The sequence below is a fragment of the Myxine glutinosa genome, chromosome 6, assembly GCF_964187855.1.
Source record: "Myxine glutinosa chromosome 6, kmMyxGlut1.1, whole genome shotgun sequence".
Classification (NCBI taxonomy): domain Eukaryota; kingdom Metazoa; phylum Chordata; class Myxini; order Myxiniformes; family Myxinidae; genus Myxine; species Myxine glutinosa.
The window spans coordinates 88,209,326-88,215,325 of record NC_136266.1 but is presented as its reverse complement, the minus strand read 5'-3'; positions in this window follow the sequence as shown (position 1 = coordinate 88,215,325).

Sequence of the window (6,000 nt, the reverse complement as noted above, 5' to 3'; positions counted from 1 at the left end):
TCATCATCAGCATCATCATCATGTACAGAGCGTCAGATCTCCCGTAACAGTTTATTGGCTGAGGTTAAAATCATGGACGAGTTCCTAGTCTGACGTAGGCAGGATCCTCAACTGGGTCGGCGGGAATTTGGAATTTTTGGGATTTTTTTCAGGGTACCAGCGATGGCTCGCCTTGTCTTCGTGGAGTACACCATGGTCCGTGGAATCTTCAACGTCCACCAACAAATGCTGGCAAGGGGGTACACGGGATGCCCTGTTTCACGTCCATCCGAGGCATGGGACACACATGTGAAGCACCAGGATGGTAGTTTATAGCTTGGTTCGGCCATCCTGTTTAGCCTCCATATACTCCCGCCATATAATGTGGAATTTTGTATAGAACAGACATGACACGTCTGCTCTTACCTTAAGTCCTAGAGGTACGCACACTTGCCTCTTACAGCTGTCTAACCTGGGTTCGAATCCCGACACAGATATAAACTTCCTGGGTGATTCATCAGTGTGTCTCGTCCCTCGGATGGGTGTTAAGCCGGCTGTCCTATCTGCCAGAATTAGTTGGTTGACGTCGAAGATCCCACGTTGTCCTTCGCGTCGAGTAGGCGAGTTATTGATCCGGGCCACGACCAGATTCCAAATTCCTGCGTGGATTGTGTGTGTCACGTGGTCCTTGGAAGCCCCTCGAGACCAGGTTACACCTTTTTGCTACGTAAAAGTGTGCTTGCTGTCTGGGCAGCAAAAGGAAGCGCTCCATGTGTTTTGCGGTTCAGATGAAGAATTGTTTGCACGTCGGGAAAACTTTTCCATCCTGAGCGTCTTGAGACGTTGAATTTTTCGCACTAAAAATCACAACCTTCAAAACGTTTATCACTTCGGAAACTCCTTCTCCACGTCCTTTCAATCCACGACACCTTCCATGTTTTATCACACGCTATGGAGCACAGGTACGAACAAGTGCAAATTAACTTTAGTTCTTCTTTGTTCGGGAAGCGCAAAATTGATGTATGTATATAAGGGAACATGATTCACCGGGATTCTCAAATAATTCCCAAAATGATCATTCCAGTCTTTTTTTGAGCAAATCTCAGATAATTATCAATGGAACATTGTTCGAAATTAAAACGTTAAATGTGGTTTGTTCACACGACATGTAACCCCCAGTTCCCCCCTTTTCCCTACATGTTCCCAACTTGTAGCGACACACATTCCATATTCACCTGTGGCAGGATACCCTAGACCAGAGGTATCCCCAATTGTCTCTAAGCTGTCTAACATGGTTTCGATTCCCGACCCGACTTTAAAACTGTCTAATCAGTGTTTCGCAGGTTGAATCATCGATCACAATTAGTACTTCGTCCCTCGGATGCATGGGAGTTTGAACTAAAGATTTAAAAATAAATGACGTCAATAAAATGAAGGATGACGATTTGCAAAACTTCTTTATAATCAGAAGAGCAACTTTAATAGTTCCTGTTTTCCTGTTTCCCTGCGTTTGTGACCTGTTTTCAAATTCAAGATTTCCAATTCGAGTAAATGTGCTTTTCATGTTAGCACTTGAAAGTGACAGGTATTTTATGAGGTAAGAATTAGGAATTTTATGAGTCATATGACTGAAGGTAAGAACTCAGTTTACGTCCCAAAACTGCAGCTATATATATATATATATATATATATATATATATATATATATATATATATATATATATATATATATATATATATATATATTGTTGCGGATATGGGATTTGGCCTCCATCCATATCCGCTTGTAAATATTCCCCTATTTCCCCAATACTCCCCAACTATCCCCAATCCCCCATTCCCTAGTCCCATTGTCTGTAAACAACACTCTGTAGAACCGACCTTCCCCTTTTTCCCCCATTAAATGTCGTGCCCAGGTCCACCGCATCTCACGTAGACAACTTTCGGACATCTTGCTAGTTATTCTTAGTCTATGTCAGTTAAGGACTCGTTTCCATTAATTCTGACTCTTCGTTGCACCAGAATGTGATTGTATGGCATCGTTAGTGAGTTTAGGACCTCCCCATAGCTCCTCCCATCTTCCTTATGAAACTACAACAACAACAACTACAACAACAGCGCGCGGGGAGTGTGCGTCCTCACTCCGGCTTGGTTAGCCGCCATTGCCCATGTGCGCCGACGGGGTTACCACGAAGGGGCTGACTGTCGGCCCCTCGTCAAGGGCGGAGCCCGGTAACCCCCCGCACCCAATAAGAAGCAACGGGCCGATTCCATCTGGGGCGGAGCTAACGAGCCGAGGGCGTGTCACTCCCCGCTGGATATACGCAGCCACTTACCGGACGTGACGAGAGATGCGCCCCCAGCTTGAGGAGAACCAGACCACCACCTCCAGCGTGACGATACCTCCCTGCATTTTTTGGGCCGCGCTATCCTGTCCCTGAGCCAAGGTGCACCTTGTGCTGTCCACCGACTACCTGCCCTTCCTTGCCATCAATCCCTGTGTGAGTCAGTCTTGTCCTGTTTATCTGTGGTCTGTCGGGGCTACTATAAGACCGTGATTAAGTGCCCACCTTCCTATGCTGTACCTCTTGTCCTTGTAATCTCAACGTTCCGAAATATTATAACCTCCTCCGGAGGTCTTGAGAACTGTACCCCTGGTGTCGTGTCATCTAACCCAGCCGTTGTGTCCTTTCCTCAATTGATTTAGCGTAGCGCGACTCGGCCAACGTTCGAGTATAATCGGGTAAACTGTGCAGACGCGGTCATACCAAACCGCTCGGTAAACCAACATCCAAAACCGCGTCTGTAACAATATATATACATATATATATATATATATATATATATATATATATATATATATATATATAACTGTGAGAAATAGTAGAAACTCCACAGTATGAGCAGGGCGTCTCATTTGCATGGAATAAATAATCGGGAGATTAAATCAGACGCGGACGTAGCTCCAGGACTTCGATCTTTAATTTGACAAGCTTTCGACCAACAAAGGTCTTCCTCTGATTCTACAAAAACATCATGGATGTATATCAGTCAAGTATGTATAGTGATATGTGTGTAAGTTGTGCGATATGTGTAGAAAATGCATACAAAAGGAAGAGCCACGCCAAAGCTCACTCACCGGCTCCAAGTTCAACGGAAGTGAAGCGCATCTTACAGTTACCATTTGCGTTACAGTCCGGTGCACGTGCATATACAAATATAGAGATACATGCATACATAAACACACAAGCATATATTCATATACCATTTATATTCATATAATATATTTATATATTTATATAAATGACATATAAAGGTAGAATGAATGAATGGGTGAATGAATGAATGAATGAATGAATGGGTTACGGTCAACAATTTGATTGGGTGGTTGATGTAGGAACATGCTTTAATCATCCATGCTACATGCTACACATGTCCCATGAGGAGGTGGTTGAGGAGGTTTCAGGCGCGCAAGATGGCGCCCTCGCGCACGAGGTTTCAAGCGTACAAAATGGCACCTCGCACAAGAGCGCGGTAGCCGCGCCCGCTGCACCAATGGGGGTGGTCCAAATGCAGGTCCTCATGGAGCAATTTATGGTGCAAATGCAGGCGTCCCTCAACCTGCAGAGGGACGAGACGAGGGCTCAGGGTGAGCGAATGGAAAACAGAAGGAGGGCTGACAGTGAGCAATTGGGAGCAATGAGGGACGAAGCGAGGGGTACCGGTGAAAGGTTAAACAATAAATTTGAGGGGCTCGGAAGCAAATTGGAGGGACTCGGAAGCAAATTGGAGGGGCTCGGAAGCAAATTTAAGGGATTCGGAAGCGGGTTAGGGGACAAACTGGGGGGCATGGTTGGCCAAGCCAAATAAATTAATGAGGGGTTGGAGAGGGACAGCGACCGCAGGTTGAGCGAAAGGGTCCCAAGGGTGCACGACGAGGTAAAGCGGGTCGAGGAGCACTGGTTGAGCGAAGTGGAGAAAAGCACGGGTAACTGGACCGGGGTAGAAATCGCGACACGGGGTAAAGGGCAGCCGGCGACCGTTGAGGTAGAAGAGGGAATTTTATTAAAGCCAGCGGTCGTCGTGGTGAATAAAGAGAAAGCAAAAGTGCTGGGAATTAAAATTGTAGAAACGACAGACGTAGAAGAGCAACAGTCGGGGGAAGGAATGGAAACTGCTCAAAGTCTGAATGCACATCCTGATGCCATACTTGCTAATCCTTATAAAGATTTGCAGGTGCGCGTGGAGAAGGGAAACCCCCAGGTGAGTCGTGCTGTGTATTGTGTGGGGAGATTTTGCAGGAGGATGTTTGACGACAAGAGAATTGTCGCGCGATTGGGATCGAGGAAGCACCCGGGCGTTGGTGAAGGGTCGCGTGTGAAAAAAAAGTGTGCGTCAAGGGGTGAGCATGTTACGAAGCGCGAGTGTGATACCGAGTGCGAGCGAGAATGCACGTCGGGGTGTACGGAGTGTGACACAGGGAGTGAGAGCAATACGGAGTGTACGTGCGAGGGTGAGTGTGACACGGAGAGTAAGGTGGTGATGGAACATGTGCAAGGAAGCACACCTGAGTTGGTCGTGGCGCGGGTGTGGGAGAACCCATCTGAGCGCGTTAGTGGGTGGATGCAAGAGTGCACACCCAGGGTGAGTGGTACGGGGTATGTACCGAGGGGGGAGAGTGCGCAAGACGGTGCGCGAGGTGTGTTTAGGGAGTGTGCGATTGGCGAGTGTGCGCGAGAGGTGTGGTGTGTAACAGGGAGTGCGTTGGTGGAATGGACAGAGTGTGTGGAATGTACGGACGGCGTTGGAACGCCGGGTTTTGTGCGTGTCAAAAGGGTCGCGTGTGCATGTGGGCATGCGAGTAAAGCATCGACGTTGAACGGGGCAGCGTTTAGGGCGACGGATAGCCAATGCGAGCACTCGGGGCACGTTGCGCTTTGTTGGATGCCAGGCCCGGCGCGGATCGATGCTGCGTCGCTTCTCTTCGAAGCGTCGTTGCCGATTCGGGCTTGGCCCCGCCCTGCACGGTCGAGTCCGGGCCTTGTCGGGCGAGGCGACCGGTCCGGTTCAAGTGCGAGTGGGAGGAAGCGGAACGGTGCCCCCTGGCGGGGACAGGGTTCCGACTGGGCGCGCCTCAGTCATCGGGCCCGGACCGCAAGGTACCGCGCTGAGATGGTGCGTGGAATCTCGGCCTGACCAAACCACCTCCCTTGAACCGAAAGCCGGACGGATTCAACCTGCAGGCGACCAAACCACCCGAATTCATTGCTCGGCTTTGCAAAGCCGAGTTTAATGATGTCATTCATGACGCACCGAGGCTAGGATATAGCGGACTGTGATGATGGTGATACTGATAGTGTTTTTGGATTCGAAATTTTAGAATAGAAAATTTTTGATTGGTTGGAATTTGGAGAGCAAAATTGGTAGTGGAAGATACCCGATGTGATGGGATGGCAACTCTGCCATCCCTCATAGTGGGGGGCAAAGGAGCACTAGTTTTATGGGGTTTATGGCAGTGAAAACTAGCCCGGGAAGGTTAGGATATTGTGTGTAGGGACCTAGAGAAGATGACCTTAGGTAACGGTAAGATTAGGTAGTGACAATGATACCTGTAGTGGGGACGCAGGTAGATTAGTGTGGATGATAATGACGTGGTATGTGCTTAGTTTAAAGGGAAGACGGGGAGCACTAAGTTAGCAGGGCAACAGGTAGTTCAGATGATGCCGTGTGTATGGTTAAAAGGTGTGATTGCACAGGTGTGCAACTGGACAGGTGTATGGAGCAGTGTTTGAATGAGTGGTAGTGATGTGAGTTGTGCTGGCCAAATGGTCCAGGAAGGAAGGAGGGCGCAGGTGGCACCAGGTGTGATTGCACAGGTGTGCAACAACGGTGAATGGAGAACAGGTGTATGGAATAAATGGTCTGGTGTATATGGAGTATTGGAATGGATGGTCGTGGAGTGAGTATGGTGGAAACTGTGGAGTGGAGTGGAGTGGATGGTGCGAAGGTGTGGATGGGGGA